The sequence below is a fragment of the Triticum dicoccoides genome, chromosome 1A (assembly GCF_002162155.2).
Source record: "Triticum dicoccoides isolate Atlit2015 ecotype Zavitan chromosome 1A, WEW_v2.0, whole genome shotgun sequence".
Taxonomy (NCBI): domain Eukaryota; kingdom Viridiplantae; phylum Streptophyta; class Magnoliopsida; order Poales; family Poaceae; genus Triticum; species Triticum dicoccoides.
In genome coordinates, this window is record NC_041380.1 from 416,575,699 (window position 1) to 416,585,558 (window position 9,860).

Sequence of the window (9,860 nt, forward strand, 5' to 3'; positions counted from 1 at the left end):
TCCTCTCATAGAAGTAAAAGTAGCTGCACCTATTAAAGTTGAAGAAAAGACTGTCACTTATAATGATCCTATTGTTCCTACTTATGTTGAGAAACCACCTTTCCCTGTTAGAATAAAGGATCATGCTAAAGGTTCAACTGTTGTTCGTAAAAGCAATATTAGAACTTATACACCCCCTGAGCAAGTTAAAGTAGAACCTAATATTGCTATTGTTAAAGATCTCTTGTCTGATAATATTGATGGGCATGTTATTCAGTTCGAAGGTGAAACTGCTAGAATTGCTAAACCTTGTGCTAAAGATAAACATAGACCTGTGGTAGGCGTGCCTGTTATTTCTGTTAAAATAGGAGATCATTGTTATCATGGCTTATGTGATATGGGTGCGAGTGCTAGTGTTATATCACATACTTTATACAAAGAAATTAAGAATGAAATTGCACCTGCTGAGTTAGAAGGTATTGATGTCACAATTAAACTTGCCAATAGAGATACTATTTCACCAATTGGAATTGTTAGAGATGTTGAAGTCTTGTGTGGGAAAACTAAATATCCTGTTGATTTTCTTGTTCTTACATCTCCGCAAGATAGCTTTTGTCCCATTATATTTGGTAGACCCTTCTTGAACACTGTTAATGCTAGGATAGATTGCAAAAAGAATCTTGTTACTATTGGCTTAGGTGATATGGTTCATGAGTTTAATATCTCTAAATTTAGTAAACACCATCGTGAGGAAGAATTACCTAGTAAGGATGAGATTATTGGTCTTGCCTCTATTGCCGTAGTGATCCTTTAGAACACTATTTGCTAGACCATGAAAATGATATGTTCATGAATGAAAGAAGGGAAGTAGATGAAGTATTCTTTAAACAGGAACCTATTCTGCAACACAATTTGCCTGTTAAAATTTTAGGGGATCCTCCTCCACCTAAGGGTGATCCCGTGTTCGAGCTTAAACTGTTGCCTAAGAATCTTAAATATGCTTATCTTGATGAAAAGAAGATATATCCTGTTATTATTAGTGCTAACCTTTCAGAGCATGAAGAAGAAAGATTATTGAAAACTCCGAGGAAGCATCGTGCTGCTATTGGATATACTCTTGATGATCTTAAGGGCATTAGTCCCACTCTATGTCAACATAAAATAAATTTGGAAGCAGATGCCAAACCAGTTCGTGATCCTTAACGACGTCTGAACCCTAAAATGAAAGAAGTGGTAAGAAAAGAAATACTAAAGCTTCTGGAGGCAGGTATAATTTATCCCGTTGCTGATAGTCAGTGGGTAAGTCCTGTCCATTGTGTCCCTAAGAAGGGAGGTATTACTATTGTTACTAATGATAAAGATGAATTGATTCCACAAAGAATTATCACATGTTATAGAATGGTAATTGATTTCCGTAAATTGAATAAGGCTACTAAGAAAGATCATTACCCCTTACCTTTTATTGATCAAATGCTAGAAAGATTATGCAAACATACACACTATTGCTTTCTAGATGGTTATTCTGGTTTTTCTCAAATACCTGTGTCGGCTAGAGATCAATCAAAAACTACTTTTACATGCCCTTTTGGTACTTTTGCTTATAGGCGTATGCCTTTTGGTCTATGTAATGCACCCGCTGCCTTTCAAAGATGCATGATGGCTATATTTTCCGACTTTTGTGAAAAGATTTGTGAGGTTTTCATGGACGATTTTTCCGTCTATGGTTCCTCTTTTGATGATTGCTTGAGCAATCTTGATCGAGTTTTGCAGAGATGTGAAGAAACTAATCTTGTCTTGAATTGGGAAAAGTGCCACTTTATGGTTAATGAAGGTATTGTCTTGGGGCACAAAGTTTCTGAAAGAGGTATTGAAGTTGATAAAGCCAAGGTTGATGCTATTGAAAAGATGCCATGTCCCAAGAACATCAAAGGTATAAGAAGTTTCCTTGGTCACGCCGGATTTTACAGGAGGTTCATTAAGGACATCTCAAAAATTTCTCAGCCTCTGACTAATTTATTGCAAAAAGATATACCATTTGTCTTTGATGATGATTGTGTAGAAACATTTGAAATAGTTAAGAAAGCATTAGTCTCTGCACCTGTTGTTCAACCACCTGATTGGAATTTACCCTTTGAAATTATGTGTGATGCTAGTGATTATACTGTAGGTGCTGTTCTAGGGCAAAGAGTTGATAAGAAATTAAATGTTATTCATTATGCTAGTAAGACTCTAGACAATGCTCAAAGAAATTATGCTACTACTGAAAAAGAGCTTTTAGCAGTTGTATTTGCTTGTGATAAGTTCAGACCTTATATTGTTGATTCTAAAGTAACTATTCACACTGATCATGCTGCTATTAAATACCTTATGGAAAAGAAAGATGCCAAACCTAGACTTATTAGATGGGTTCTCTTGCTACAAGAATTTGATTTGCATATTGTTGATAGAAAGGGAGCTGAGAACCCCATTGCAGACAACTTGTCTAGGTTAGAGAATGTTCTTGATGACCCACTACCTATTAATGATAGCTTTCCTGATGAACAATTAAATGTTATAAGTACCTCTCATAGTACTCCTTGGTATGCTGATTATGCTAATTATATTATTGCTAAATTTATACCACCTAGCTTCACATACCAACAAAAGAAAAAGTTTTTCTATGATTTAAGACATTACTTTTGGGATGATCCACATCTTTATAAAGAAGGAGTAGATGGTGTTATTAGACGTTGTGTACCTGAGCATGAACAGGAACAGATCCTACGCAAGTGTCACTCCGAGTCTTACGGAGGACACCACGCTGGAGATAGAACTGCACATAAGGTATTGCAATCTGGTTTTATTGGCCTACTCTCTTCAAGGATGCCGTAAGTTTGTCTTGTCTTGTGATGAATGTCAAAGAATTGGTAATATTAGTAGACGTCAAGAAATGCCTATGAATTATTCACTCGTTATTGAACCATTTGATGTTTGGGGTTTTGATTATATGGGACCTTTTCCTGCCTCTAATGGATATACTCATATTTTAGTTGATGTTGATTACGTTACTAAGTGGGTAGAAGCTATTACAACTAGTAGTGCTGATCATAACACTTCTATTAAAATGATTAAGGAAGTTATTTTTCTGAGGTTTGGAGTCCCTAGATATTTAATGACTGTTGGTGGTTCACACTTTATTCATGGTGCTTTTCGTAAAATGCTTGCTAAGTATGATGTTAATCATAGAATTGCATCTCCTTATCACCCACAGTCTAGTGGTCAAGTAGAATTGAGCAATAGAGAGCTCAAATTAATTTTGCAAAAGACTGTTAATAGGTCTAGAAAGAATTGGTCCAAAAAACTTGATGATGCATGATGGGCTTATAGAACTGCATACAAAAATCCTATGGGTATGTCTCCGTATAAAATGGTTTATGGAAAAGCATGTCACTTACCTCTCGAACTAGAACATAAGGCGTATTGGGCTATTAAAGGGCTCAACTATGATTTTAAACTTGCCGGTGAGAAGAGGTTATTTGATATTAGCTCACTTGATGAATGGAGAACCCAAGCTTATGAAAATGCCAAGTTGTTTAAAGAAAAAGTTAAAAGATGGCATGACAAAAGGATACAAAAGCGTGAGTTTAATGTAGGTGATTATGTATTGCTATACAACTCTCGTTTAAGATTTTTTGCAGTAAAACTTCTCTCTAAATGAGAAGGCCCCTACGTTAGCGAAGAGGTCTATCGTTCCGGTGCCATAAAAAACAACAACTTCGAGGGCACAAATCCGAAGGTGGTAAACGGTCAAAGAATCAAACATTATATCTCAGGTAATCCCATAAATGTTGAAACCAATATTATTGAAACCGTAACCCCGGAGGAATACATAAGGGACACCTTCCAGACCGTTTCAGACTCCGAAAAGGAATAGGTATGTGGTACGGTAAGTAAACCGACTCCAAAACAATTTTTAAGGCAATATCTCTCCGTTTTGGAATATTTAGAAAAATAGAAAAATAAGTAGCAGTCCGGGAAGGACACGAGGGCCCCACGAGGGTGGTGGGCGCGCCCTACCCCTCTGGGCGCGCCCCCTACCTCGTGAGCATCTCGTGTGTCTTCCGGACTCCGTTTTCTTGCACGATACGTATTTTGCTCGGTAAAAATTCATTATATAACCTCCCGAAGGTTTTGACTCCCGTATCACGCAAACCTCCTCTGTTCTTGTTTCGAGCTGTTTTCTGTCAGGGTTTTCCAGGCTAGGCATCATGTCGTATCCCTCCTCCAACAATGGTGACAACGATGCTTGGCTAATGAAGATAGATCTGAAGAGGGAAGAACCCACGAGGGTCAACAAGGATGAAAGGATCAAGACGGCCACGGAGGATCAAGCTCCAGCAGCAAAAGACATCCTTCAAATTGATCATAACCTTCTTACCCCAACTGAGATCGAAGCTTTCAAGATGATTGAGTTAGCTCGTATACAAAACAAGTATCTCACACAAGAAAATATTTTGTTGAAGGAGCATATTGTCGCACTCAAGGGCATTATTCGCAAGCTGGAGGACCTCTTACGCTCGATGTGCGATTATCCGTTACCTCCACCTTCTTCACCGACAAAGGAGATATAATCACATGGGTATGGGCACTCCCCTTGGCAACTGCCAAGCCTGGGGGAGGTGCCCCGGTATCGTATCACAATCACAACTCCTATCTTTACTGTTTTTTCTCAGTTTGATCCTATTAGTAGTATCTTGATCTAGTAGAATAAAGTTTATGGCATGATCTAGTTTTGAGTTTGCTTTGTGATCTTTCTTTGTAATCGAGTCCGTGAGTTATATATAATAAAGATTAGTGTTGAGTCAAGGGCTTGATTATTTTGCCATGATCTTGGGTGAATAAAAGAAAAGAGAAAAAGAATAAAAAGAAACAAAAAGTTCATATTGATCTTATTGAGAGTAATGACTTCACATAGAAAGAGTATGATGATTAAAAGTTGTTGGGAGTTGGCAGACATAGCTTTGGTCATTGTTGCAATTAATAGGAAGTAATAAGGAAAGAGAGGTTTCACATATAGATATATTATCATTGACATCTTTTATGATTGGGAGCACTCATTAAAATATGATATGCTAAAGAGTTGATGTTGGACAAGGAAGACAACGTAATGAGTTATGTCTTTCTTATATCTGAGATAAAGTATGTTGCCATGGATCCTCTAACTTGTTGAGCTTGCCTTCCCCCCTCATGCTAGCCAAATTCTCAGCACCAAGTAGAAATACTACTTGTGCTTCCAAATACCCTTAAACTAGTTTTGCCATGAGAGTCCATCATATCTACCTATGGATTGAGTAAGATCCTTCAAGTAAGTTGTCATCGGTGCAAAGCAATAAAAATTGCTCTAAATATGTATGATTGATTAGTGTGGGAGAAATAAGCTTTATAGGATCTTGTGATGTGGAAGTAATAAAAGCGACGGACTGCATAATAAAGGTTCATATCACAAGGGGCAATATAAAGTGACGTTCTTTCGCATTGAGATTTTGTGCATCCAACCATAAAAGCGCATGGCAACCCCTGCTTCCCTCTGCGAAGGGCCTATCCTTTATTATTATCTTCTACCTTATGCAAGAGTCATGGTGATCTTTACCTTTCCTTTTTCATTTTATCCTTCGGCAAGCTCAGCATGTTGGAAAGAACATGATATATATATATATCTAATTGGATGTAGGGGAGCATGAACCATTATTGTTGACATTACCCTTGAGGTAAAAGGTTGTGGGGCAAAACTATAAGCCCCTATCTTTCTCTGTGTCCGATTAAAACTCTGTAACCACAAGTATTGCGTGAGTGTTAGCAATTATGGAGGACTAAATGATAGTTGAGTATGTGGACTTGCTTTTTAGCTCTGACATAGACTCTTTCCGATGTTATGATAAATTGCAATTGCTTCAATGACTGAGATTATAGTTTGTCGGAGCCCAATAAGGTTTATGATTTATACTTTTGCATTGTGAATAGATCATCACTTGAACATAAGTAATCATATGACAAAATCTATATATGTTGCTGTTATGAGAATAATCATGATGCCTTCATGTCCGTATTTTATTTTTATCGACGCCTCTACCTCTAAACATGAGGACATATTTATTGTTATCGGCTTTTCGCTTGAGGACAAGCGAGGTCTAAGCTTGGGGGAGTTGATACGTCCATTTTGCATCATGCTTTTATATCGATATTTATTGCATTATGGACTGTTATTTCACTTTATGTCACAATACTTATGGCTATTCTCTCTTATTTTACAAGGTTTACATAAGGAGGGAGAATGCCGGCAGCTGGAATTCTGGGCTGGAAAAGGAGCAAATATTAGAGACCTATTCTGCGCAACTCCAAAAGTCCTGAAACTCCACGGAACATCTTAAAATAAATAAAGAAAAATCCTCGCCAAAGATGAAGGCCAGGGGCCCACACCCTGCTCACGAGGGTGGGGGGCGCGCCCCCTACCTCGTGGGCCCCCTGGTGGCTCTCCGACGTCCATCTTCTCCTATATGAAGTCTTTCAATGAGAAAAAAAAATGAGAAGGAACTTTTCGGGACGAGACTCCGCCGCCACGAGGCGGAACCTTGGCGGAACCAATCTAGAGCTCCGGCAGAGCTGTTCTGTCGGGGATACTTCCCTCCGGGAGGGGGAAATCATCACCATCGTCATCACCAACGCTCCTCTCATCGGGAGAGCGCAATCTCCATCAACATCTTCACCAGCACCATCTCATCTCCAAACCCTAGTTCATCTCTTGTATCCAATTCTTGTCCCAAAGTCTGGGATTGGTGCTAGTAGGTTGCTAGTAGTGTTGATTACTCCTTGTAGTTGATGCTAGTTGGTTTATTTGGTGGAAGATCATATGTTCAGATCCTATATGCATATTATTACCCCTCTGATTATGAACATGAATATGCTTTGTGAGTAATTAAGTTTGTTCCTGAGGACAAGGGAGACGTCTTACTATTAGTAGTCATGTGAATTTGGTATTTGTTTGATATTTTGATAAGATGTATGTTGTCTAGCCTCTAGTGGTGTTATGTGAACATCGACTACATAACACTTCACCATTATTTGAGCCTAGAGGAAGGCATTGGGAAGTAATAAGTAGATGATGGGTTGCTAGAGTGACAGAAGCTTAAACCCTAGTTTATGCATTGCTTCGTAAGGGGCTGATTTGGATCCACATGTTTCATGCTATGGTTAGGTTTACCTTAATACTTTTGTTGTAGTTGCGGATGCTTGCAATAGAGGTTAATCATAAGTGGGATGCTTGTTCAAGTAAGAATAGCACCCAAGCACCGGTCCACCCACATATCAAATTATCAAAGTATCGAACGCGAATCATATGAACGTGATGAAAACTAGCTTGACGATATTCCCACGTGTCCTCGGGAGCGCTTTTCCTTATATAAGAGTTTGTTCCGGCTTGTCCTTTGCTACAAAAAGGATTGGGCCACCTTGTTGCACTTTATTTACTTTTGTTACTTGTTGCTCGTTACAATTTATCTTATCACAAAACTATCTGTTACCACTTATTTCAGTACTTGCAGAGAATACCTTGCTGAAAACCGCTTATCATTTCCTTCCGCTCCTCGCTGGGTTCGACACTCTTACTTATCGAAAGGACTACGATAGATCCCCTATACTTGTGGGTCATCAAACAGCACGGGCCATCTATCTACAATCAACATAGACAAGCAAGATACTATCAGGTACTAAGTTCATGATAAATTTAAGTTCAATTAATCATATTATTTAAGAACTCCCACTTAGACAGACATGCCTCTAATCCTCTAAGTGATCGCGTGATCCATATCAACTAAACCATGTCCGATCATCACATGAGATGGAGTAGTATCAACGGTGAACATCACTATGTTGATCATATCTACTATATGATTCACGCTCGACCTTTCGGTCTCCGTGTTCCGAGGCCATATCTGTTATATGCTAGGCTCGTCAAGTTTAACCTGAGTATTCCGCGTGTGCAACTGTTTTGCACCCGTTGTATTTGAACGTAGAGCCTATCATACCCGATCATCACGTGGTGTCTCAGCACGAAGAACTTTCGCAACGGTGCATACTCAGGGAGAACACTTATACTTTGATAATTTAGTGAGGGATCATCTTATAATGCTACCGTCAATCAAAGCAAGATAAGATGCATAAAAGTTAAACATCACATGCAATCAATATAAGTGATATGATATGGCTGTTGGGGAATGTAGTAATTTCAAAAAATTTCCTACGCACACGCAAGATCATGGTGATGCATAACAACGAGAGGGGAGAGTGTTGTCTACGTACCCTCGTAGACCGAAGCGGAAGCATTGACGCAACATAGAGGAAGTAGTCGTACGTCTTCCCGGTCCAACCGATCCAAGCACCGTTACTCCGGCACCTCCGAGTTCTTGGCACACGTTCAGCTCGATGACTCTCCCTGGGCTCCGATCCAGCAAAGCTTCGGGGAGGAGTTCCGTCAGCACGACGGCGTGGTGACGATCTTGATGTTCAACCGTCGCAGGGCTTCGCCTAATCACCGCTACAATATGACCGAGGTGGAATATGGTGGAGGGGGGCACCGCATACGGCTAAGGAACGATTACGAAGATCAACTTGTGTGTCCTAGGGTGCCCCCTTGCCCCCGTATATAAAGGAGCCAAGGGGAGGGGGCGGCCGGCCAAGGAGGGTGCGCCAAGGGGGAGTCCTACTCCCACCGGGAGTAGGACTCCCTTCTTTCCTAGTTGGAGAAGGAGAAGGGGGGAAAGAGGAGGAAGATGGAAAGGAAAGGGGGGGGGGGGCGCCGCCCCCCTCTCCTTGTCCTATTCGGACTAGGGAGGGGAGGGGCGCGCGGTCACCTCTTGTCTCCTTTCCTCTTCTCCCTTAGGGCCCATGTAGGCCCAATAACCCCCGGGGGGTTCCGGTAACCCCCCGGTACTCCGGTAAAATCCCGATTTCACCCGGAACGATTTCGATATCCAAATATAGGCTTCAAATATATCGATCTTTATGTCTCGACCATTTCAAGACTCCTCGTCATGTCCATGATCACATCCGGGACTCCGAACAACCTTCGGTACATCAAAATACATAAACTCATAATGAAACTGTCATCGTAACGTTAAGCGTGCGGACCCTACGGTTCGAGAACAATGTAGACATGACCGAGACACGTCTCCGGTCAATAACTAATAGCGGAACCTAGATGCTCATATTGGTATGTTACTTGCCCGAGATTTGATCGTCGGTATCTCAATACCTAGTTCAATCTCGTTACCGGCAAGTCTCTTTACTCGTTCCATAATACATCATCTCACAACTAACTCATTAGTTGCAATGCTTGCAAGGCTTATGTGATGTGCATTACCGAGAGGGCCCAGAGATATCTCTCTGACAATCGGAGTGACAAATCCTAATCTCGAAATACGCAAACCCAACATGTACCTTTGGTGACACCTGTAGAGCACCTTTATAATCACCCAGTTACGTTGTGACGTTTGGTAGCACACAAAGTGTTCCTCCAGCAAACGGGAGTTGCATAATCTCATAGTCATAGGAACATGTATAAGTCATGAAGAAAGCAATAGCAACATACTAAACGACCGGGTGCTAAGCTAATGGAATGGGTCATGTCAATCAGATCATTCACCTAATGATGTGATCCCGTTAATCAAATAACAACTCTTTGTCCATGGTTAGGAAACATAACCATCTTTGATTAACGAGCTAGTCAAGTAGAGGCATACTAGTGACACTCTGTTTGTCTATGTATTCACACATGTATTATGTTTCCGGTTAATACAATTCTAGCATGAATAATAAACATTTATCATGATATAAGGAAATAAATAATA